At 38.7% G+C, this 27629-nt stretch overlaps 1 protein-coding gene and 1 pseudogene across 1 annotated transcript in view; both read right to left on the minus strand.

The window, feature by feature from the left end:
- PCDH15 (protocadherin related 15) overlaps positions 1-27629 on the minus strand; it is a 1723534-nt gene that overhangs the window by 1481477 nt on the left and 214428 nt on the right. The window lies entirely within an intron of this gene.
- LOC116573622 lies at positions 2435-3769 on the minus strand (annotated as a pseudogene).

Here is a 27629-nt window from a genome sequence, read left to right on the forward strand (position 1 = left end):
CCCACGGCACAGCGAGATAGGGCCTGCTTTGCAGAAGAACGGGGGCTCCTTTGCAGCTTTCCGTAGGTTATCCTTGGGCTCTGAAGCAACTGCTGAAATCTCCACGATGCTCACTCACACACATCAACGTGCTTTCATCCCCATCTCCTGCTGCCCTGAACTATGTCTTATCCTTGAAAACAGACCTGACTGGGCTGAAGAGAACTAGGGCCCATGCCACTCTCTCTTACGATGGACATACATCTATGTCCATAGGTAACTGGAGGGTGAACACGCTTGAAATAGCATATAAAAACACATCTTAGAATATACACAATTATGTTTAGATTAAAAGTATACATAACAGAATATAAGACTCTGTTATTTTATAAAAAAGCACTAAGGGTATAGAATGTTTCAAACTTCCAATGCATTGTATAGATAAAATGGCTCCTTAAAAGGTAACAAAGTTTCAAATGATAATCCACTGACTCCTTTACATCTCTGTTCAGTAAGTGCCTGTGGAAGGGATTCCAGATCAGTCTTGGACTGTATTCTTCTACTCACCAACTACCCCCTTTGGGAGTGCTGGCAAGATTTTGAGAAGATTTAAAACTCCTCTGATTTTGAAGAAAATATGTCCCAAAAATTTAAACTCGAACTCATAAAATTCTATACTACAAGTGTATGATTTGATAAATTTAACACATGTATGTTTTAAAATTTAACCTTATGGGCACCTGGGTGGTGTCTGACTCTTTATTTCAGCTCAGGTCATGATTTCAGGGTTATGGGTTCGGGTCCCATGCTGGGCTTTAAGCTCAGTGGGGAGTCAGCTTGAGACTCTCCCCCGGGCTCTTCCTTTGGCCCTCTCCCCACTCATGCACACTGGTATGCTCTCTCTTAAAAATAAATCTTTAAAAATAAAATAAAATTTAACCTCAAAGAAGGCTATGAAATACTCAAGCTGTAACTATCTCAAATGAGAACACTCAACTTATGGTGGATTATAAACAAAATCTTGAACACCCATATTCTGATGGAGAAGTGAATCATTAATAACCAATAAATTTGACTCGAATCATCTATTATTTAGGTAAGAAATAAAGAAATAACTCTCCTCCCGCTGCTTTCCTTTCTCTCCTTAGTCTGAATTTCTCTAGGTTTATCTAATTGAACAAGTTATCTAAGAAATTCCAACTTTTTAAATTAATTTTTTAATTTTAATTTTGTGACCCCTTCTTGCAACAATTTTTATAAGTAATACTGGCCATGTTGGCAAGTTCATGATATTTATATTTGGAAAATAACCAAAAAAATAATCTGTATGATTCTCATACTTCATCACAGTTAACAGCTTCTGATTTTGACAAAACAAAACCAAATAAGATAGAAATTGCCTGTTACAGATCTACCAATACTGTATCCTATAATCTAAGGTCTATTATGTTTTGGTAAAATTATACAATATAAACTCAAATTGCTTATGCAACTTGAAAAGATATCAAATCCCATATTCTGCATGGAATTTCATATATATTGTAATATATTTGATATTTTCTTAATACAAAGATTCAGAAGTCAACCAATGAAAAGGGGACAAAAAATTCCATCATTATGTCAATATTTGAGGTTTTTTATTATGTCTTTTTAAAAAATTATATGGGTATTTGATTAAATATAAGACAAAAAACTGGAATTCCTTCATTGTACATTACCAAAGGATTTGATATTTATTTAACCAAAATAAAACACTTTGAGAACCACAGATTATTCATACAAGTATTGAAATATTTTAATGAGGAAAAACTACAGAAACTGCTTAAAAATTTTTAATTATGGTAGATAATAAAATATGTTCTAAAATTTCAGGTAATTTTTTTTTTTTTTTTTTTTTGCTTTTCTTTTGCAGGATGTAAATCTGGAGGACCTCAAAGAAAAATGTAGCAATTAAGTTTGGAAAAATATAAAAGAGACTTTTACTTTTAGAATGGACATTTTTCCCTTTCTTAAAATGTCTATTATTCAAGAAGTGTGTTCATAAGTTTCACTAAAAAAACTGTATTTTTAATGATGTAATAGACCTACTCTAAAAAGTGGTTCTCTTATCTAGATAATATCTATCACACTGCAGTCAACTACAAAAACAAAAAGAGCAAAATACAAATTTAGAGAAACACTTTTTCTAAGGGAAGCCTATTTAAACCCTGTAACATTTAGAAAATTTCTCAGAGCCCCAAATATATTTCACAAAAATATAGTTTCCACAGTTTCATGTAATGTGTTCTTAAACATTTTGAGTAAACGATTAGTCAATGGACAGTTGCATTTCTAAATAAATTGAAAGTCAAGTAGTCAAGATTTCTCATAAAAATTAATTACAGTACATCATGGTCTCCATTGTCCAACACTATTGTTATTACCAGATCTACCTGACAATTTTTTAAAACCAGGCCTAAATCCTACAACTCCCAAGTCCTTGATTAAGCCTGCTACTGTAAATTAAGTGTCCATGATTAACAACCAAACCATAAAGTCTTGGGTGTTTAGCTGAATTACAGGGCTCATGTTTTTCCAGGAGGGTTAAATGAACACTCTGGAGGTGGACTACTGGGTCTAGCTGGAGTCATTGTGACAGGGTTTAAATCATTAGTACCCTTTAAAGGAGGCACTGGAGATACATGATGATCTGAAAAGTGTACGACATTGGCTGCAGTAAGTGTAATCCAATCATCCCTGAGAATTTACACAAAGTCGACACTAGAGTGTACAGCCTGGTGGTCACATGAGCAAGAAGTATGTGTTCATTTGAATCTCATCGAATTCTTCCCATGCTCTGATCCAGCCAATGAGCCAAAACCAAGGGTCTACAAATGCTTATCTCAAACTTCTAAAACTCCATCCAAGGTAGATCCTTCTATGATAAGTTTGTCCAACTGACCAATAACATGGAGTGGTGTCTGGTGGGACACTTGGCCACTGGACGCACTCATTGGATACAGAGTGCCAAACGTCATCAGAGCTATGGCTATGGCAGAGGCAGTGTCTACAGCAAAATAATTATTCATTTCAGTTAGCATATATGTAATACAAAGAGCAGATTTTCCTGCTAGATTGACCAAGCAAATGGATTTATTCAAGGATACTATAAGATACTGTAAGTCCTAGAGGAATTCTACACAAGCTTCAACTAGGAACTATAGCATGCTCTCGAAGCAAACTTAACTAGCAGCTTCAAAGAAAGAAGCAAAAGGCTGACTCCAAATAGAAAGCATCATGAACGAGTTAAAAGAAAGAGCCAACTAATAATCTTCCTGTGTGTATCTTGCAAGGATTAAAAAACCGTTCTTTCTTTTAACATAAAGAGAGCTCCCCCATGGGGGCAGATACAGCCAAGACCTTAATCTTTCAAATCCAGTGAATAGACCATTTCCTCATCATCACCGGGGAACTTATCAAACATTCATGAAGCTACAACGATCAAACAAGGTCAAGTGGGTACCGGCAGGGAAAGCCCTACCATTAGGGGATCTACATCACAGAGGTAGGAGTTCGGTACGTGTAAAGTTTACCGCACCAAAGAGCAAGATCTCCCAGGACCCCCAGTCAACTACTACACATCTAAACCCCTGTCATAACTGGCCAAAAAAAAAGATCTTTGTGGTTTTCTAAAGAGATGATGGGCCCCATAATAGGGAGCAGCCCGGCGCCTGCCAGAGGACACTCTGGAAGCTGGTCTTTCCTCAGCAAGTATTTCAACCTCTAAGGGGAGAAGTATTTTTTGTGATATTTTGTTAAAAGGTAAATGGAATTAATATTTGGACCAGAGGAGATTTTGGCAATCTCCTCTTCATGGCTGGATATGTGGTACGCCCACTGTGGATCAAAGACTTCTGTAAAGGATACACATTCAGACTTAACAACCACCTGAAATCCTAAGTGGAAATTAACTTTACTGTAGGAAATTTGTAACATATGCTCTTATGATGAAGCTCAAGTGGGTCAAAGAATTACATGATAGAAAAAGAATCTGCACATTCACAGAAAGTGAACGGGTAGGCAAATAATATTGTATGTAAAATACAGTGACTCAAGAAAGGTTATAGGCTGTACTTCACAGCTTATAAGCATTTTTTCCTATACTATTGCATTTTCCTAAACACAAACAACCTTAGTTTTTAAGTAAGTATTTTCAGTTAAACTGTTTAAAGGCCCATATATGGTAACTATGTAATGATTTAAGTTAAACACGATTTCTTGGTCATGAGGTACCCTAGTCATCATTCCCCTTTAGGTCCATGACCTTGAGCCTTAACCATCCTTCAGATGTATTCTTATACTAAAAGCTCCTAACAAATTTCATCTTATTTCTAATTCAATGTCAGAGAATTAATGTGTTGACATTGGAATTAATTATCAGTCCCAGCATAATTAAAGTGACATTTAACCACTTAATAGATCAAGGAATGTAGATGGAGAAAAATCTAAGAACTAGATTCTCTATCTGAAAGGAAAACCATTATTTCAAGCTCTATGCTAATTCAATCCATGATCCCCAAAACAGAACTTTGGGGCGTTCTATTTCATTCTGTCTTTAATGAATCCAAACTGAGTCACTGGAACCAATGGCCACTTATTCACATATGTCGTCTATTTCTAATTCTTGGCCAAATAAGCTCTCAGAAAGATGATTTACAAAAGAGTCTTAGCACCCATATATATGACAAAGGTATTTTGGCTTGTGAAGAATGACTATAGCTTGTATTCTGGCAAGATTTTTAAAAAGATGAAAATCAGCATCATCCTTACAGGAAATAATTCCTAACCCCTTCTGTTCTGTTTGAAGAACAGTCACAAATCATTTTAAAGTCATCACTCCCAGTGGTGAATTCTCACACTGTCCTAGGCTTTCTACTTTATGGGATTTGAAAAATCAATGAGAGAATTTCATTCAGAATAAAAATGTGAGCACCTTGGACTTGGGAAAGAGCAAACTGCACCACAGCACATCAATATCTTCCATTTGGTACCAGTTGGTACAGAGGTTAAAAAAGTTTAAAAACAAAACCACAAAAACCAGGAAAGAGAGAGGGAGATGGCTAATTGGAGGAGGAAGGGTGATATATGGATAGAGCATACACAACTCCATACCTGTTCAAGCCCTTAATCTTGGTGCAACACTGGTTTTGGTAAGCTCCCGAAAACGCTAATGAAGTGAGTATCCAGGAAACATACCAAGGAAGGTTAAGGAGCAGGAAGGAGAGCTCATTTATCACAGATGCAGACAAACTTGGGTTCAATTGTCCACTCTGCAACTGCTCAGCTCTAGGACTTAGGGCAAGCTATGTGCCCCCTTTTAACCTCAAGCTTGCCATCTGAAAAATGAGGCCAATAGCTCCTACTTGATAGGATTCTTGTGGGGATTTCATGAAGCCTCAGATCATGAGTATTGAGCCTGTAGAGTCTGTGGTTCAGAAGGATAGGCGTTGGAGTAAAGGCTGACCACCCACATTCTCGCCTCTGTTCAGCCACACACCAGCTGTGCAACTTGCATGTGTGACAGAAATTCTCTGAGCCTCATCTCATCAGTTCTGCCTGAAAAATGCACATGAATCTATCGCTTCTACCTTCCTCATTTTCCTATTTTCAAATCCAGAAAATTAAATTTATATGTGGGAAAAAAAGACTGTTTTTGGATAATAACTACGCAGAGAAGTGGTCTCTAAAGACATTTTTACTTTGAGAGAACCCTCCAGACTCTTTAGGGGAAAAAAAAAAAAGGCATGAACAAAGCATATATTTACATTGTATTCTTTATTTTAAAAGGTTTAATGTTTCTTAATTAAAAGGCCTAATTAACATTAAAAGACTTAATGCTACTGAGAACAATTATCTTCACTTATATCAGCTAAACTAATAAAAGTGAGATTACATGGGTATTTATACAATATTTGTCTTGAAATCTCATATTCTGTGTTGTCATTTTGTCCCATCTAAAGAGAGGGACTTTTGTAAAGTAGTATTTCCCACTGCGAATGACTTTTTAAAATAATCATCTTAGGTAACTGTGAAGCTTCTTAAGTTTTTACTCTGGATTTCAAGCAAAGGAATCCACCTTGCTTTCCGTATTAACTGCAATATATATATATATATATATATATATATATATATATATATATATATATATATATGCCTTTTATAAGGTAGTATCATTATTCATAGATGCTTTTAAACAATCACTCCAAATTGGACTCCTTAAACAAGTATGTAAAGAGAAACCAGTCATTACAGGATTTCAGAGGGATGTCAGAAGGTCTCTTGTGATTGGTGGAATTTCTAGAACATAATCCATGTTGACAGTGAGTCAAGAGCTAAAAAAAATACTATGTTTAAAAAAAGAGAAAGGAACCTGAGGTTATGATGAATTTGACTTATTTCAGGAATGTTTAAATTTTGTTAAAAGATTTTATTTATTGCACTACTGGGTATTTACCCTAAAGATACAAACGTAGTGATCCGAAGGGGCACCCGAATGTTTATAGCAGCAATGTCTACAATAGCCAAACTATGGAAAGAACCTAGATGTCCATCAACAGATGAATGGATCAAGAAGCTGTGGTATATATACACAATGGAATACTATGCAGCCATCAAAAGAAATGAAATCTTGCCATTTGCGACGATGTGGATGGAACTAGAGGGTATCATGCTTAGCGAAGTAAGTCAATCAGAGAAAGACAACTATCATATGATCTCCATGATATGAGGAAGTGGAGATGCAACATGGGGGGTTAAGGGGGTAGGAGAAGAATAAATGAAACAAGATGGGATTGGGAGGGAGACAAACCATAAGTGACTCGTAGTCTCACAAAACAAACTGAGGTTTGCTGGAGGGAGGGAGTTTGGGAGAGGGGGGTGGGGTTATGGACACTGGGGAGGGTATGTGCTATGGTGAGTGCTGTGAAGTGTGTAAACCTAGTGATTCACAGACCTGTACCCCTGTGGATAAAAATATATTATATGTTCATAAAAAATAAAAATAAAAAATAAATTTAAAAAATTAAAAAAAAAAGATTTTATTTATTTGACAGAGAGAGTGTAGGCAGAGAGGCAGGCAGAGAGAGGGGAGAAAGCAGGCTCCCTGCTGAGCAGAGAGCCTGACCCAGGGCTTGATCCCAGGACCCTGGGATCATGACCCAAGCCAAAGGCAGAGGCTTTAACCCACTGAGCCACTCAGGCGCCCCAGGAATGTTTAAAATACATAGGAATGATGCGTTGTTCAGTAGGTGCCTCCCCCCACTTGGGGGTGGGGAGGGCTCTCTGAAATATACATGCCAGCCAAAGAAAACCCAATATTCAGAAAGCTACTGAGGTTAAACAAGTTTTAATTCAGCTTTCCAAGGTAATCCATGTCAGTCATGCTCAATTGCTCCTGCCACTCCTGGCTAACATGGTGTGGGCTTTGCAACAGGTGGTTTCATTCATTCCTGCATCCCTTCACCCACCATGTATGGAACTCTTGTTACCTATCAGTTAGCTTCTAGTCCCCCCAGTTCTGGAAGGAAAGAAAGTATACATAGTGGCTCATCTCTTGAAGATCACAGTCTAGTAGTGAGAGAAGACTAATGAGTATGTACTTATGCGAGGTGAGGGTATGTGCTGGACAGAAAACCAAGGAATAAGGCAGATGGGGAATCTAAGGGGTGGGAATAGGGGAGGGAGCAGTCCAGCCCAATACTGAATTACATTTAACTTTATTTTATTTTACTTTTTTATTTCTTTTCAGCGTCACAGAATTCATTGTTTATGCACCACACCCAGTGCTCCATGCAATACAGGCCCTCCATAATACCCACCACCTGGCTCCCCCAACCTCCCACCCCCCACCCCTTCAAAACCCTCAGATTGTTTTTCAGAGTCCAAAGTCTCTCATGGTTCATCTCCCCTTCCAATGTTCCTCAACTCCCTTCTCCTCTGCTTTAAAGCAGCATCTGAAACAGGTACCAGCCAGAGCCACTGTCTGAATACAACTGTGGCTCTCAGAACCTGATTACCAACTGAATTTGTCAATAATGAGTCATTGAGAAGTTCTCAAAAAAATAACAATTGTAATGCCCCAAACAGCAAAAGTTATTTCTTTTTTTTTTCTTTTTTTTTTTTTTTTTTGCAAAAGTTATTTCTTGAAAACAGACTGAAAATCTAGGTACTGCATTTGACGTTTTATGTGTATTCTTTTTCTTTTTTTTTTTTTTTTTAAGATTTTATTTATTTATTTAACAGAGAGAGAGAGAGACAGATCACAAGTAGGCAGAGAGGCAGGCAGAGGTGGGGGGAAAGCAGGCTCCTTGTTGAGCAGAGAGCCCAATGTGGAGATGGATCCCAGGACCCTGAGATCATGACCTGAGCTGAAGGCAGAGGCGAGGCTTAACCCACTGAGCCCCCCAGGTGCCCCTATGTGTATTCTTTTTTGTTATGACATTTTGGGGTCTACTAGGGATGGTTGCAAGATTCAACAGGGCTATATATTTGCAGCCACTGCCACCAAGAAGAGGAGCCTATGTCGCCCACCTTGAATCTGGTGTTTCTTCAGTAAATGGTGGGAGAAGTAATAACACCATGAGTCCCAGGGCCTAATTTCAACAGGAATGCAGCTTCTGCCTTGTCCTCCCCAGGACCCCAAGCATGCTAAGCAGTGAGGAAGCTTGCAATGGAAAACCACTTGCAGAAACATTCCAGACAGTTCAGCTGTCCCAGCTGAGCTCAGGCTCAGGCAAACAAGCAGTTTCTGAGCAAATTTAAGTGAGATTGGCAGCAAAACCTCCCAGGTATCCCACACAGTTCACAGACATAATAAACCTTTGTTGTTTGAAGCCTCTAAGCTTTGGGGGCAGGTTTTTAGGCTGCAACAGACAGAGAAACGGAAGCTGCCAGTGATCAGAGGCTCACAGCGAGAAAGAACAGAGCCAAGACTATGAGTTGTGTCTGTCCAACTGCAACCGCTAACCTTTGTAGCACCACAGGTCTAATTTTCCTGAAAACCTGTTTCTTTTTAGTGAAAAAATGAGGTTAAAATAATTCATTAATATCTACCATATTCAACATTCCTATGATTCTGTCAATCAAGGAGCATGTAGGTATATTCCCTGCCCAGCCTCCCCCTCAAATAATCACACCATCCCAGCAATTCCCAGGATAAAAAGTTTTGATGTCTTCAGATTAAAATTCCAGTTATATCAGTAGGTTATATCTAACCTAAAACAAATTACTCTACTTCCAAATATGTTAAAAAAAAAAAAAAGGTGGGGAATGGTAATAGTCATGGAGTACAGATGTGAGCAGATGGAGTAGAGGGTATGAAATGCCTTTAGAGCACACTCAGTTACATTCAGTGCAGTGGAACACAGATCATCCGTGTGTGCGTGTGTGTGCATGTGTGTGTGCGTGTGTATGTGTGTGCAGTCATAAGTAACATCCCAAGCCATACCTGCCTACTACTTGACATCAAGAATAAAGATGGTGGGGGCACCCGGATGGCTCAGTAGGTTAAAGACTCTGCCTTCAGCTCAGGTCATGATCGCAGGGTCCTAGGATCCAGCCCCACGTCCGGCTCTCTGCTCGCCCGGGAGCCTGCTTCCCCTCCTTCTCTCTCTGCCTGCCTCTCTGCCTGCTTGTGATCTCTGTCAAATAAATAAATAAAAATCTTTAAAAAATAATAAAAAATTAAAAAATAAAAAAAGAATAAAGATGGCCCCCAGTCCTCTGATAGCCCTTTCATTGAGAATCGAGGTCTAGGTTTTCTCTTTCAGATTGTTTTGGAATTCTAAGCCATCATATAAGAAATCCAACTTTTCTGAAATTATCAGGCTGGGGAGGAGGTCAAGTTGGTCACCTGAAGAGATCACATGGAGAGGGCAGTTCCCGTCAGTGCAGGCATCTCGATCAAGTGACAGGGGTCCATGAAGATTGAAGGTGCCATCTTCAGCTCCAGGTACACCAAGGACCACACAGACAACAGTCTACTTCTGCCCACAACCCCCCAATTCATAAATGATCCCATATCGTTATTCTGTGGCAGTTTATTATGTTGAAATAGATAACCAGGACACAAGTGCTTCTAAGTACAAGAAAGACAAAATTCTTAAAATTTCTGTCTCAGTAACTTCATGGCTGCCTGGAACACATTCTCTGTCCCCTTACTCCCCCCACCCCGCCAACTGTCACACGCACAGACACACACATGCTCTCCTACATACAGATCTAAATCTATAAAAAACACACAAAATAGCATTATTTTCAAGTTGCCTGATAAACTATGAATTTATAGTGAGAAGTGTATTATAAAATGGAGGATAAAATATAATAAAAACAACAGGAAACACAAATTTGACTATTAAACTCGACCATGAAGCTCACAACAGCCAGAAATCAAGAAAGAAAAATAAAAGACTATATATCTCTCATTTTTGAAAGGGAAGAAACATTATTACTCAAGGTATATCTTGTTCTCCTAGAAACAAACAAAAATTCTTTCAATGGTTCATTCTATCTGGGCCAGTAGATAAGATAAAAAATGTCTGATGTTAATAAAAACTCACAATTAGTTTTTACAATAAAATCAGAAACCATAAAAGAAAATGTTAAACATGAACCCATCAGTATGATTTTAAAAAAATAATAAAATATTGGAGCTTTTTCTAAACCATATAAAAAGAAATAGTCCCCTTAATATTTGAAAGGTTCTTACAAATTCATTAGAAATTGGAATACTGACATAAATACACAGTTTACAGAAATAAATTAATGAAATGGCTTTGAAATATATGAAAATGTGGCTCAGTCTACTAGCTGAGAATGCAACTTAAAATTTAAAAAAAAAATGATGCAGTGTTTTCAGATCTCTGGCAAAGATAAAATAGATTTGATGACCCGGCATATGCTGGAGGGAGGTGAAGGTACCATCCCTGTCTTTCTCCACGGCTCGCTGGGGGCATTTCTGCAGGAACTCTCCAGCATACACCTCTAAGACACCATCCTGCATAACTGTTTGCACACATTCACAGATATTTCTGTAAAGATGGTCATTAAATCACCATAATAAATATTTCAGTCTAAATATGGACAGTCTGTTAATGATTGGTAAAATATTAACTTTCAAATATTGAAATTTTATGCAATATTTAATAGATATATGTATATGCTCAAATACAGAGAGAGTTCTAATATTTCTTCTTAGGTGCATAATGCAAAGTGCAAGTCAGTATGCTTTTTACTTTCTCATTCATATAAAAAAGGGGGCATGGACTGTGTATATGCACATATGAGCACAGGCATGTGCATGGAATTTTTTGGAAAGATTCATAAAAAAACAATACACCTGGGAAATACAACTGGGAAATAATATGTGCAGCAGCTTCATTTTTATATAATTTTTCCCATTTATTTAGATTTGTATTTTTACCATGTACTATTATTCCTCTCTAAAATTAGTGGGGTGGGGAGAAATTCAATGATTTCCCAAGGGCTTCCACATGACATGCAACAGAATAACTAATGGTAATAACACAAATGCAGTATTTGGGGACCTGGAGGTTGTGTAGTTACATACCAGAGAACCCCAGAGTCCCCCAGTTACTTGCTATCACTGCAGAGTCCGATGGGGAGGCAAAGTTCTACCTCTTACCCTCACCAGCTTTAATCAAAACATTCCACTTTTATCTATTTTATACATTGCAGCTATACAAAAGCCTTTGTTTAAATGGGAAAATTCCACTCTTAGACAGGTCTGAGAATTCTTGACATAACAGAATACACGAGCAACATATCCCCTAGCTGTCAGCTGTGATCCAGGACACAGCTGGCTAGTTTGATTTTAACCTACATCATTCCATGAGAGTTAAAGGACTCTGTATTTATAGATGTATGAAGCTGCCCCAAATCATAAAGTCTCCTACTGACCAGTCTTGTTTGAATGTATTCTGATTAGGGGACAGTATCTATAAAAAGCATTGGCAATTTATTTACCAAATTTCCAAACATGAAAACAAAACAATAAACATGAAAACAAACAAATAAAAACAACAAATGTGTTTTTTTTTATTTAATTCTGTAAGGTTCCCTATGTTTTATATAACGGAATTGTTTCACATTAGTCTTTATAACTTTGTCCCATTTACTGAGGAACCAATCGTGGGAATCTTGAACGTCACAGACTACAACTTGATGTTCTCCTTAATAAAAAGAATTTGTAGTTGTGAAGTCTTGGCTGTTACTATGGCCCAGGCTTGCATCATATTCCTTTCCTAACTGCAACTGAATAGGTCTTCTTTCCCACATCACTTCTATCATTTAAAATGCATTGGCTCCAGTATTTTATTGCCAAACACTCAACCTGCTTCTGTGTCCGAGACCACTTCTGCTTCCTCAACAACAGTGTTCTGTGCAACAGAGAGCTGCTATGGACACAGCTGCTACGGTTTATTCCTATCTTATATAATTTGGGCATGAGAATTTTCTCCTGATGCTCCTGATAACAAACAGGTCAAATACCAGTCTCTCTTGCAAGGCATAATTCCTACAAATTTTGACTACCTGCCCCCTTATGTTTAACATTCCTTTTCAGCCACATTTTTCTACTGGATTCTACTCAGATGTCTAATAACTCCTAGAAACTGATCCTTTTCTGGCAGTTGATCTTCATTTCTCGTCTTAATTTTCATGACTATTCCTCTGCCCTTGACCCCTTCCCACGGGCCCCTCCTCTGAGAGTTTTCCTTGGACATGCCTATCTCCAGGCTAATTGACAGCTTCGCTTGTCCTAGGCTCCATTGAGACCCCAGATAAAATGATCTTCTATGCACCCAGAAGGAGAAGTTTCATAGGATTTTCAAACAAATTCAAGTTTTGACATTCTTTCAGGTCAACAAGAAGAATTTAAATCCTGAATGTTATTCTGAATGTACAATCACAAAGACTTTTTAAAAAATCTCATTTGACGGAGAGGAAGAGAGAGTGAGTGCACACACAAGCAGGTGGAGCGGGGAGGTGCAGAGGGAGAGGGAGAAGCAGACTCCACACTGAGCAGGAAACCAGGGATGGGGGACTCTATCCCAGGACCGGGGGATCATGACCTCAGCCAGAACAGACACTTAACACCTGAGCCACCCAGGCACACCACAAAGACTCTTCATTAGAAACGGACTAGATATTAATGGGGAACGTAATATTGATTATCAAAAGCCCACACCCAGAAACTATCCTTTTACTACAAAATTAATGAAATGAAAGTTTTCTCTACCATAAACTCTGGTACACTTGATTTTTACAGTAATATCGATCTGTTCCCTAAACTTCACTGATTAGGTATAACAGCGCCAAGTAGTTCTTAGGAATGGATCACACTTAAATGTCTCTTCATTTGGAACTGAGCCACTGGAAATTTGCAAGCTATCCTGCTCTGTTGTGTTTAATAGAGGGCAGGTAGGGGAATCAGTTCAGTCCCCTCTGTGAATAATTTTGGGAGAAGTCTTAACCGGATTAGGAAAAAAGCAACTAACAATAATGATCACTTTCCTTTCTCATAGTTGTGTTAACATAATTGCATATGCACATCCAAACAGTATAGTGAAGAATGGTGTAAAGGAGAAATGAACACCCCACAGTGAATCAATCTTTTTCAGAGTCAAAGCTGACATTTCGGCTTCCCTGAGGGAAAGTGAGGGGTGAGGTGAGACTAAGACAGTCAGCAGGCTGTCTGGGAGAGGAGGGGAGAGAGGAGAGCTGAAGAGCTGTCAGCTGAAAAGGGAAAGTAGGGTGTAGGAAACATTCCTGCAAACCAGCTGTGCTCACCACTTTAAACAATCCAGCAAAATCACTATTTTTTTTTTCACTTCAAAAAATAACTTATCCTTAGAATATAATATTCTTGCTTAATACTCAATTATCTATGTACAGTTTAGCATTATGCAGTTGCTAATTTGCAACAGTGTCCCTCCTCCGAAGCATGGAGATCATGGTTAACAAAAGCCAAATGGAAAGATAACACAGTCATGAGTGAAGTTAAAAATAGAAATGAGACATCCTTGCAGACAGTGTTCAAAACCCATACACGTCTCCTATTAAACCAGATTCCCAATGTCTCTGCAATCCTAGAGGGACAATTTTGGCACAGTCGGAAGTTGCCTCATTTGTCTTGTGTTTCTGAGAGGAACGTATTATCAAAATACCTACAAAGCCTCTTAAACACTGAACTGTAATTTTCAGCCACCCGCCTTCATCTCTCGAAGCCAGTATCTGAAAAAGTACTAACATCCTGGCTTTGAAGTTTGGTAGAAGTTTAAATACCCAAAAATAATGTCTTCGTGAAAAAAATATAAAAATAAACATCCAGAAGAAATTTTGGTATCTTGCAAATGCCAATTTGTAAGATTTTGGTATCTTGCAAATACTAATTTGTAATGTTGAATACATTACAAATCCAGATTTAGTAGTTACTTTTATAATATTAAATTCTTTACCAAAGTTTTAACTTTGTAATATTTTTAAAGATCTTAACAGAGAGAGACAAACACACACTGTGAGAACGAGTGGGAGGAGGGGCAGAAGGAGAAGCGGACTTCCCCCTGAGCAGGGAGTCTGACCCAGGAAGGGATCCCAGGACCCTGGGATCATGACTTGAGCAGATGTCAGATGCTTAACCAAGTGAGCCACCCAGGTGTCCCAGAATATTTTTAGATTTTCCTAAATATTGGGAACAGATTACAGAGTTTCCACATACTCCACACCCATTTTTCAATTATTAAAATCCTACCTTCTGGTTCATTTGTCACAACACATGAATCAATACCTATATACACTTTTAACCTTACTTTGTTAAGATTTATTTTATTTGAGACAGAGAGAGAGAGAGACAGAGAGCATGAGAGGGGAGAGGTCAGAAGGAGAAGTCCACTCCATGCTGAGCAGGAGCCGATGACAGATGTTTAACCAACTGAGCCACCCAGGTTCCCCTGCTCTTTTAATCTTAAATTCATACTGTATTCAGACTTCCTAGCTTGTACCCTGGGCCCACTGTGTGGCTTTACCACTTCAACAGGCCATCCAGGATACCTCATAGTTGTTGTCACATCCCCTGGGCTTTCAGATATGATAGCTTCTCAAATTGTTTTTGATGACGTTGGCCAATTGAAGTAGATGGGTCAGGTATATCGTAGATTGCTCCTGAACTGGGACTATAGAAATGGTTTTCCATGGTTCGACTGGGATGACTGGTTTGGGGGAGGAAGATCACGGTGGTAACGCATCCTGTGTATCAAAGGTACACACTGTCAACATGACTTCCTGATGTTGATCATGGTCATTTGGCTCAGAAACTGTTCTTCAAGGTTATACCCTGTAGATGTATCTTGCTGCCCTTTTCATACAGTCCTTTTTGGAGCCCACACTTCATGAGCAGGGAATGATGCCCCTCCTCTGGACACTGCAGTATTTCTATGAATTACTTGTGATTCTTCTACAGGAGAGGTCTGTCCTCTCCCCCCTACTTATTCAGTCATTTCTTTATATCAGCATGGGCGTAAGGATATTTTATACTTTGGGTCACACACTCTAGTACTACTCTACTGTGTTCTTCCTATTGCTCTGTATTTGGTCATCAGCAGCTCTTTCAAGAAACTCCTGAGTCCATGTGGCATAACACTATGATTGGGGGCTTTGCCTTTAGGAGTTCCTGACTTTCTGGAAAAATCAGAGGTTACAGGTTCATGTTACGCATTTCTTGCCTGAGTCCTAGAACGAGCTATTTCCCCAAGGAAATAGCTTTCATAGGAAAATGGCATTAGAAACCAAGTATGTACACTGCTGTGGAGTCTGGGGGCTTCCAGCCTCTCCTCACTATGTGAACAAAGAACTGTGTGTGAGCTCACTAAGGTCTGCATGTATAACTGGCGTCCGACCAGATCCACACTGAGCTGAACACGAGCTCATGCAGAGATCACTCTAGTCTCCTCTCTCCACTTACCTCAAAGCTCTCACAGCAGCGGAGAGAAACCTGGCTCCCACGAACCATATCCTTTCCAAATTATGTGCTTATAAGATTCTGTGATTCTCTCTTAAAGTCTGTGGATGGACATACACACAGACTTACAAACTTGAAAAAGACTTCAGGGATCATTAGGTTCATTCTCCCTTTTACATATGTGAGAATGGGAGCTTACATGACTTATCAAAGGTTATAAAACTAGTTGTGGACATACTGACCAAAAAAAAAAAAAAAAACAGGTGTCTTCTCATTGAAATTATTGAACATTTAGGTTTTAGAGAGACACAGCCGAACATTCGTATTACAGACGAAGAAACTAAAAAACACCCAGAGTTTAATGGTTTACATCTGGTTACTGACAGACTAAAAGTCCATGTAAAATAGGAAACGTGACAACTGGACAGGTGAATCCTCTACTTACCTGAAAAAACCATTAAAATGTTAATCATCAAAACGTAGTCTTTGGCTAAACTAGGAGTTCCTATCACCCTACATTAGATACTGTAAGTAAATGTAAGATACCTAAAATATTTTGAAATAGATAATGATCCATGACTCAGTATAGAAGTGAATCCATTTAGGGAATAATGGAATTCCTCACCAAGATACAACAGTTTTCTTAAATTCTGCTCTTTCCTGCATAACAGGGAACAAGGTCCTTCCAACTGTCTTGACACTCTTCACAATCAGTCATGAAGGAAATAAATGTTGATGTGGGTATGCCAAGTAATGAGATCAAAGACCTACTGTTATTTAAGAGTTAATATTCATGGAAAATATTAACGTATTTTATTAAGCAATGTTTTGGTTATTAGTATTAGTCATATTAGAAAGTACAAAATAGAGTTTTTCTAAGAAGTAGTTTTTATAACCTTTTTAATAGTAAAATTTACAGAGGACATTTGCAAAGTAATATAAATGAGCAACAAACTAAAATAAAAATTAACATTTATTTAGCTCCTAGATCAGGCACTGAAGTTTTATATGTATTTGCTTATTTAATCTTCAATGAAAAGTATTTTCCTTATTTTTGTTTGAGTAATCTATGGCACACAGCAAAACAAATCCAGAAGTAAGGTGGATATTCTAGTTTTTATTGAATTTCAGATTTTCTTTTAAAATGAGATTTTAAAGTCAAGCAGAGAAAGACAACTATCATATGATCTCCCTGATATGAGGAAGTGGTGATGCAACATGGGGGCTTAAGTGGGTAGGAGAAGAATCAATGAAAGAAGATGGGATTGGGAGGGACACAAACCATAAGTGACTCTTAATCTCACAAAACAAACTGAGGGTTGCTGGGGGGAGGGGGTTTGGGAGAAGGGGGTGGGATTATGGACATTGGGGAGGGTATGTGCTTTGGTGAGTGCTGTGAAGTGTGTAAACCTGGTGATTCACAGACCTGTACCCCTGGGGATAAAAATATATGTTTATAAAAAATAAAAAATTAATTTAAAAAAATCACATAACTTATATAAAGAGTCTACTATAAATTCTGTGTATATGCTGTATAATCAGAGAACTATTTATGGGCATATATTTTAAACTACATCTAATAAACTTTTATAATAAAATCCAAAAAAAAAAATGAGATTTTATGGCCCTTATGTTCAGAGATCACCTTTTCCAGGAGTTCTTACTGCTACCTGCATATTAGCTAACCTTTAGGACTAAAATACAATACCACTCTGGGAGATTACATGTGGTTCTCAAATTAATGCACAGTCATATGGATTTTTTTGTTTTTAAACACTATTCACTGGGTCCCAACATCAGGGTTTCAGATTTAGTAGATCTGGAGTAGATCCCCATTATTTCTATTTCAATGAAGTGTCCAGGTGGTGTCAGTGGCCTCGACACCTCACTTGAAACCAGGGAGTGCTGAGTTAAAATCTCTAGAACTCGAAGAATTGGAGCCTGAACTTTTATTGTTGTTGTTGTTTTTTAAAGATTTTATTTATTGATTTGACAGACAGAGATCACAAGTAGGCAGAAAGGCAGGCAGAGAAAGAGGAAGGGAAGCAGGCTCCCTGCTGAGCAGAGAACCCGATGTGGGACTTGATCCCAGGACCCTAAGATCATGACCCGAGCCAAAGGCAGAAGCTTTAACCCACTGAGCCACCCAGGCACCCTCTTTGGTTGGTTTGTAATTGAACCTGGCAACCTTATGAAAATGAAGAATAACCCCCATATGTTAATTTACTAATGTCAGCAGTATGGACCATCTTGTTTTATTTATTACACACAATTTCATTTTCTCATTTCCTTCACTTTTCTTGTCCTTCTGTTTTCCTTCATTTTTTTTTCCTTCTGTCTTTCTTGAGACTTTTGAAAACAAATCCCAGATGTGATTTCCTTCATAAAGAATTCACATGCTGGGCACCTGGTTGGCTCACTCTGTTAAGCGTCTGATTCATGGTTTCACCTCAGGTCTTGATCTTGGGGTCGTGAGATTGAGCCCCCTGTTGGGTTCCATGTTCAGTGTGGAGTCGGCTTGAGATTCTCTCTTTCCCTCTGTCTGCCCCTCTCCCTACAAATGTTCTCTCTCTCCCTTTAAAATAAATCTTTTTTTTTTTTTAAGATTTTTTATTTATTTGTCAGAGAGAGAGAGGGAGAGAGAGCGAGCGAGCACAGGCAGACAGAATGGCAGGCAGAGACAGAGGGAGAAGCAGGCTCCCCGCTGAGCAATCCCAGGATGCCGGGATCATGACCTGAGCCAAAGGCAGCTGCCCAACCAACTGAGCCACCCAGGCATCCCTAAAATAAATCTTAAGAAAAAAAAATTTACATGTACTTCTAATCTTTCTTTTCTATCTTTCTTTCTTTCTTTCTTTCTTTTTTTTAAGATTTCATTTATTTATTTGACACAGAAAGCGTGGGGGAGAGCAGACTTCCCATGGAGCAGCGAGCTGGATGCTAGACTCAATCCCAGGACCCTGAGGATCATGACCTGACACAAAAGGCAGACGCTTAACTGACTGAGTCACCAAGGTGCCCTAAGATTTTTTTGTTTTTTCTTAAATAACCACCATGCCATTATTACACAAGTGCCTCTCAACCCCACTCTGCCCATATTTTAATACACAGCCAGGACTAGAAGTCTCTAATGCTAGTCCCACTCCCTTATTTTATGTAATTTAGGAAAAACTGAATCAAGGCAAAAATGATTTGAGACCATAGGTTGGAGGGCTGGAATTAGAGGTCTCACTCCCTAACCTTCTATCTTTTAAACTACATATTCCCATAGAAAATTAAAAAATACAACATGTTACAAGAAGGAAAACAAACTGTAGTAGGGTTGAAGAAGTAATGGTAAGGAGAGGGATTAATGTGTTATGATTGGATTGTGTTACATTGTATTTCAAAAAAATCAAATGACTATCTCTACAGATGTGCTCATCTATGGATAGCAGTATGTATAGTGTATTGGAAAGTTGATTTGATTGAGAACACATGGCTTTAGTTTCTAGCTCCCCATATACTTGTCAGTCCTAGAACAAATTGCTTAAGTTTCAGTTCCCTAAATGATGTGATATGAATAAGCAGCAGCAACTAAAAAAAGCACTTGCAAAGATCTTTATAAAACACTAATAAGTTAACCAAATTTTAAAAATGCTTATTTAGCCATTACTTTGTTTTAGAGGCTACAAATGATTGGGACTATTTTCATTTAAAAATGTGCATGTAGGAGCTTCTGGGGAGCTCAGTCAGTTAAGCGTCTGCCTTCAGTTTAGGTCATGATCCCAGGATCCTGTGACTGAGTCCCACATTGGGAATCCCTGCTCAGTGGATGGTCTGCTTCTCCCTCTGTCTCTGCCCCTCCCCCTGCTTGTGCTCAAGCTATCAAATTTTAAAAAATAAAAATATGTTTGTGTGTACTTCAATGTGCAAAATATTATGGTTTTAACTTTAAAATATTCTAAATCTGGGGTGCCCGGGTGGCTTAGTCATTAAGCATCTGCCTTCGGCTCAAGTCGTGATCCTAGGGTCCTGGGATTGAGCCCTAAATCGGGCTCCCTACTTGGTGGGAAGCCTGCTCCTCCCTCTCCCACTCCCCTTGCTTGTGTTCCCTTTCTCGCTGTGTCTCTGTCAAATAAATAAATAAAATCTTTAAAACATAAAAAATAAAAAAAAAATACTCTAAACTTGTTTAAGGACTTGTTATATCTGACTTAAGCTAGCCATTAAATTTACCGGTTAGGGGCACCTGGGTGGCTCAGTGGGTTAAAGCCTCTGCCTTCAGCTCAGGTCATGATCCCAGGATCCTGGGATCGAGACCCGCATCGGCCTTTCTGCTCAGCAGGGAGCCTGCTTCCTCCTCTCTCTCTGTCTATCTCTTTGCCTACTTGTGATCTCTATCTCTGTCAAATAAATAAAATCTAAAATAAATAAATGTACTGGTTACTAACGGTTGAATCTGATTTTCAAACTACTCTTCAATTTTCTAATATTTTTCTCATTTATAGATTAATTTATGTATGAAAATCAGATCATCTCCTTTCTAGTTTACTAAAAGATAGTGATTATAAGATTTCACATTAAAAATTTAGAAAGCTTGCATTAATGGCCCCTCGATGATGAATAAAATAAGAAAATTAAGATTGAACACGTTAAACTTGTCAGAATTGAATATTTTTGTATTTTTAAACATGCAGTCAGCGTTTTCTCTAGCTCATATAATTCAAGATAGGGGAAACTTCAAATAGGTAAGCAAGCCTAGAAATTTTCAGTTTAAAATTTTAATGGAGTTTAAAATTAGCCAATGAAATTATTTATTTAACACTATTAAGTAAAAGGAGTGAATCTGGACAGGCACATGGTATGAAATAAACTATCTTCTCTTGGGTTTTCTTTCTGTTTCTTGTGTCACCAAGAGCTCTCTAATGCAACGTGCATCATGTGTGTATAAAATGAGAGAAATGCCTGAACTGGACTTGAAATTTCTAGAAATTTCCTTTCTATCAGAGGAACCACATCTGCCTGCAACAGTTCATCTGATGAATGTTACACACTCAAGGGGATGCAAACTCGGGGATTACAGGGGATTACGCACACGGGGATGCAAACTCACATAAAAATTAAGTTTTACTTAGCACAATCCCCTCTAGTGGAACACAAGGAATAGCACAGATGACGACAGGGGAAGGGAGGGCAATGTGAAGGGGGAGGAATCCGAGAGGGAGAGGAACCATGAAGGACTCTGGTCCCGGGGAAGCGAACTGAAGTTCTCACAGGGGAGGAGGATGGAGAGAGGGAATAGCCAGCCAGGTAATGGGTTTGAGGAGGCATGTGCTGTGATGAGCACTGAGTGTTACATGCAACAGATGAATTGTTGATCACTGCATCAAAGAGTAATGGTTACTATACAGTGACTAACTGAACATAATAAAAAAAGTAAGTATCATTTGGATTCAGGAGTGAAAAAGATCTGCGCCCCCCAGCCAATCTGATGCTTTGAAAACATGTCCCCACTGCCTGATTCACCTTGTAGAGGAAGTAGAAGATGCCGGCCCTCGGTTATTCTAGGGAAATCAGGCAACGCATGGCCTTTTGCTGTCCCAAGTGTATTATCTATGTAAACCAAATTTCTTCCCCTTTGTCAATACTCACACCAGCCAAAGTACAACTGAATGGATTCTCATCACAGTTTGACGTTTTCAGTTTGATCTAAGATAGAGTTTATGTGGCATCTTTGAGATTTACACAGAGGTGGGATCAGATGGGCAGTCATGCCTCGGAGCTGCTAAATCTTAAGTCTAGTCCGAGACAGGCAGCGTTGCCCAAAGAGCCACGCCAGAAATCCTGGGAAGACACAGGCATACGAGACAAGCTTCACTTCCATAAGCTCACTGCCATTCACAATCACAACGGTGTACATGTTGACTTGCAGTTTCAGTTCCTAGTAAAGATGCTTGGTATTGGGGGCAGTTCTGTATGAGGAAGAGAGGAGAATCATCAGGGATTTGTCTAAGGATGGCATGTTGAGGCAGAGAACAGCAATAACCTCACAGCCTACGGAAAACTTCCTAAGACCGCTTCTGACCAGGAGCCTAGTGTTCTTTGTATCAAACCAGATCCACTGTGGTGGATTAGTCTCCCCAGGAAAGAAAAAAAATTGCTCTTCTATAAATAGTTGACTCTGAGCAAAAGCATTCTGGCTCTGGTGACAGAACACACAGTGTACGTGTCCTTGGAATGGGAATGTGCGAGTATTGGGGGATTAAAGTCAATCCACTTCAGAATATTTTACCCTCTGACCCCACACACACATCAGTGACTCAACGTTGACTGGAAGAAGCAGGCTCAGGAGCTAAAATTGTATCTAAGCTACCAAAGTTCAGCTTGACGCATCTGCTTCTTCATCAGTCATAATATTCATTCTTAAGCTTGAAGACAAGAAGACACTCTTAAAAGTTAGCAAACAGAATACTTAGCCCATGCATTTCCAAAGATGCTTCTCACTGAAAACGGTCATCACTTCCATCATTTTCATTAAGAAATCTGAACTTATTATACTTGGGTTTAATTGGACAGGTTACAACATAATTCCATTCTCTTAACTTTGATTCTTGCTTTGTAAATACAGCCCATGGATGTACCTATCAGTGTTTCACGCGTAAGCGCAAGGCATTCCTTTGTCATCACGGATCGCATTGTGTGTGTTCATTTTTCACAGCAACTCCTTTAAGGAAATAAAGACTATTCATTTTGTTAAGTTTTGGGGTTTCATTTTTCGACTGGCTTCCCTTTACACTGCCTTTCAAATCTGAGTAGACCCAGTAACTGAAGTGAGAGTAGATGCTAATGAAGGAAACACCCAGAAGGCTTGATGAAAGGACTCTTCCCATTTCTAACATTGCCAATGGTAAAAAGATTATTTTTATTTGTCAACATAGTATAGGAAGTTTACTTCCTATATCCCTAAAACAGAATATGAAATGCAGGCACACATCATTTTTAGGTGCTTCGCAGATATCAAATTTTTTTATTTAAAATCAAGCTAAAGTTTTAAGACTTCAGGGGAGGAAGTCTCTACAGATGTGGTGGCAACAGCACGAGAACTAGAATCAGAAATGGGGCCTGAAGATGGGACCGAATTGCTGCAATCTCCCGACAGAACTTGAACAGACAAGTTGCTTCATGTTGATGAGCAGAGAAGTGGTTTCTTGAAATGAGTCTATTCCCTATTCCTATGAGGATGCTGTGAAGACTGTTGAGAAGACAACAAAGGATTAAGAACATCACAGAAACTTAGTTGATATAGCAGTGGCAGGGTTTGAGATGATGGACCCCAATTTTGAGAGAAGTTCTACTGTGGATAAAAGGCTATCAAATAGCATCACATGAAAGAAACTGCTCATGAGAGACAAGTCTATCAATGCAGCAAACTTCACCGCTGTCTCTTCTAAGAACTTGCCACGGCCACACCAGCCTTCAGCAGCCACGACCCTGGTCAGATGGCAACCACCATCATCGAGGCAGGACCCCCACCAACAAAAAAGATTATGCCTTGGGGCACCTGGGTGGCTCAGTGGGTTAAGCCTCTGCCTTCGGCTCAGGTCATGATCCCAGGGTCCTGGGATCGAGCTCCACATCAGGCTCTCTGCTCTGCAGGGAGCCTGCTTCCTCCTCTCTCTCTCTGCCTGCCTCTCTGCCTGCTTGTGATCTCTGTCTGTGAAATAAATAAATAAAATCTTTAAAAAAAAAAAAAAAAAGATTATGCCTTGCTGAAAAGCTCAGATGATGGTTAGCGTTTTTTAGCAATAAGCTCTTCTTTTAATTAAGGTATGTTTATATTTTTAGACATAATGCTATTGCATGATTGAAAGACTGCATTATAGTGTAAACATAACTTTTATATGCATTGGGAAACCAACAAATTCATCTCACTCATTTTATTGCAATGTTTGTATTATTGTGTCTATCTGTAACTGAGCCCATGGTAGCTGCGGAGAGTGCCTGTGGTCCTCTAATTCACACTCCAACCCAAATGACCTCCTTTTTATTATTTTGGATGTCACAAATTGCATCTGTTTTAAACCTGTTCTGTTACAAATAAAATAAAATAAAATAAAATAAAATAAAATAAAATAAAAATAAAATTCCCTAAAGGTTTCGCTTTTGTGTTTTAACACTTGAAAAATGCGTGACTGGAACTCAGCATGGAAACCCTTTAGCCTGTTGAACCCAGGAGAGGCAAGAAAATAAATAGAAGGGAGAGAGATGTAATGTATTCAGTTTTATCACTTCTCTAGAGGGCAAACCCACAGACGCTCAGTTAGGTCAAGAGAAACTATGTTGGTGCTTTCTGATGGGTTACATGTGATGAACGCAATCCCAAATTGTGTTAGGTTCTATGTGGAGAAGACATTTATTACATCATTAAGTATAAGTTCCCTTTCTTGAAAATTATCTCCCCTTTCCTCCTCCTTCCCTCTCAGCCTGTTTTAAACAATACAATGTTTCTAAATGAATCAATCCATAATTTTTTAAGTATAATTCGCCAATTCAAAGAATCTGACTTAACCATAACAGGGCTATTCTCCTTTCTGATTTTATTTCCCTTCATTGCATGCTCACCATCTGGCATATTATATACTTGGCGCATTTAATTGTTTACTGTCCATCTCATCACACTAAAATTACCCTGGCTGAATGTAGAGGTTGTTTATAGAACTCTTATATGGCAGTTACCTAGTACATACTCAATAAATACTCGCTCAATTACTGAAAGAATAGCTAAATTAAGGGCGCCTGGGTGGCTCAGTGGGTTAAGCCTCTGCCTTCGGCTCAGGGCATGATCCCTGGGTCCTGGGATTGAGCCTTGCATTGGGCTGTCTACTCCGTGGGGAGCCTGCTTCCTCCTCTCTCTCTGCCTGCCTCTCTGCCTACTTGTGATCTCTATCTGTCAAATGAATTTAAAAAAAAAAAGAAAGAAAAAAAAAGAATAGCTAAATTAATAAAAGAAAGTGTTATCAGATAAGTAAAACATTCATATTCTCTAACACACATACCCAAATGGAAAAGTGTAACTACCACATCCAAATGATTTAATGAACCAATCATATCATGTCATGATTATTCATCTTGTCAAAAAAAATCAGGTTGCCATAATAAAAATTTTTAATATTAATGTATATGGAAAAACTGTATTTTTCAGAATATTTGTTCATTCCAAAATATTATGTGTATGTTTATTTACACATATATATAAATATAGGATAGAAAAAAAGGTAAAACCATTATCATGTATATTAAAGGATTTTTATCTTTACCTATTAAAAACCCTGAGACTTTGTCAGCAAATACCAAGAATCAGATTTTAAATGACTTCAAATTGAACTTCAAATATTATTTTTATTTCAAAAGTAGTCCTCTACTTGACTATTAAAATCAGTTGGGAACATTTTTCCACCCAGTAAATTGAAATATTTTCTTTTATCATGAACAGAAGATTTTTTTAAAATAAAATATCAGCAATTAGGTCACAAAGAAGCACTAAGCCCTCTCTGCATGATGGGTTTTCCTTCCTGCCCTGGAAGGTGTGAGAATCAGAGGGACAGTAACTTTTGAGCCCATAGACTACTCAACCTCACTTCAGGATGCATGCTTGATTTTGCACAAGAAAGGAAATGGATCAAGGAGGAAGATCTAATGCAGGAGAAGCAGCCTTTTGTGCTATCCAAGGACAAAAGCAAAATCATGAAATTGATTCTCCATCATATTGGCAGCAGGAAAAGACTTCAAGTCAATTCCTTCCGTTAGAGCACATTTCTCTTAGGAGAAAAATTCACCGTTTGGTTCAACGTAACAAATAGTTCCATACTACAGGAAAAATAGCCTTTAAAAATACATTCTGAACCCGACCTCAGTAATTATTCAAGCATCTGAGCTTGAAATCCTTGCTTAATACCATCCTCCTAGCACCTATCTGAGATCCTCAAAATTAGCGGTAGAAATTTACACAGTAATTATTCAGTCCTGCTTAGGTATAGTTTGTTAATAATGTGTGGCAGTCTTAAAACCTTCAAAATATTTCTGGTTTCCTTACCAGACATTCATCTCACCCTGCTTCAAGAAACACAGTGAGATTGCAGTTTTTCCTCTTCTGGACGGGGCAGATGCATGGTTAGTTCTGGCTAATGAGTTGAATGAAACACGGGCCCCTTCCATGCGGAGGCCTTCACTGTGAGCCTCTTGAGCTTTCTCTCCTGCCATGATGCATGGAAACTACTGTGATGTTGGCTACGCTGTTACCTTGGGATTCTGAGTGATTACACTCATGAGGAACTCCATGTCCAAACCCTGCCACCAAATCGTGATGGATACATAATAGGAGTGAGAAATAAAAGTGTGTTGTTTTAAGCCATTAAAGTTGGTGTGGTTCTTAGACAACATAACTTAGACTTCTCCAAGTATAAAGCTTCCCAGAATCAATACCTGGGTAGGCTCACAGCCATTCCCAGGCACACCCAGAACAGCTGTCAATTAGAGTCTGAAGAGCACCTCCAGCCTAGGTCAAAACAGGGCCTCATACTCTAACAAATGTTCTTTACACAGTCTATTGGTTTTTCTGTTTTGTTTTTGCATTTTCTGTTTTGATTTTGCACAAATCACTCTCCCTAAGCTTCCATATTTAGAATTTCCTAAATGCCCCCTTCTCATCTCTCAGATGAAACCTTGACAGACTTGTGCAGTGACCTCTCAGTCTAACTCTGCACCCTCAAAATCCTGGTACTGAGGAGTTGGGATATACCTATGTGTGTCCATTGGAGATGGGGCAGGAGCTAACACACAGTTCTGCCTTCCCCTCTAGTAAAAATATATTCCCATTGAAACTAATAAATCAAGCCTGTTTGATCCAGCTTGGTTAGGTTCTAGATTAATGTTTATTACAGATTAAGTAGGCATGTGGTATGTTGTCCTAGGAACCTAACCATTTTTAATATTGTTTCTATGTGAAAACGTATTCCAAGTTCCAAACAATTGATTCACAAATTAACTTCTGGAACATGACCAGCTTTTAAATGTGGACTCCTGCATGGCAGAATGAGCAAGGTAGAGAAACAAAGAAATAATACCCCGGTCTGCTATCTTCTGTGGACAAGGATGGTACCTTAATAATGATAAGACTATCAGCCAGAGCAGCCTGTCAATTAGAGGTTTACTTAGCATTCACTTAGGAGATCCTGTTTTCTTCTGTAAGTTTTCAGCTACATAATTCACAGTCATACGGGAGGAACTGGACCCTAGAAATGACAGGGGAAAAGGAAACAGAATATATGGTGCCATCATCCTGTCCCCAGTACATCACCGTATTTATAATCCAGGGGCCTGAGTCCTGACAGTTTTTCTGGGAGATGGTTCCTGTGGCAGAAGACAGATGGGGAGTCACTGATAGGCAGAACTCCCTACTTTTTAGTGTACTTTTTTTGGTCACACTGACATTTGATGGAGGTATGCTAGAGTGACTATCATTATTTTACATGTCTGCCTGATCATGCTACTACGAGAAAATGACCACCTGATTTAGAGAATGGCAAGATGACTAAAGGTAAGCTTGGAATTTCTATTAATACACTCAGTATACACTCAACAGACACTGCACAGTTTA

The sequence above is a fragment of the Mustela erminea genome, chromosome 14, assembly GCF_009829155.1.
Source record: "Mustela erminea isolate mMusErm1 chromosome 14, mMusErm1.Pri, whole genome shotgun sequence".
Classification (NCBI taxonomy): Eukaryota; Metazoa; Chordata; class Mammalia; order Carnivora; family Mustelidae; genus Mustela; species Mustela erminea.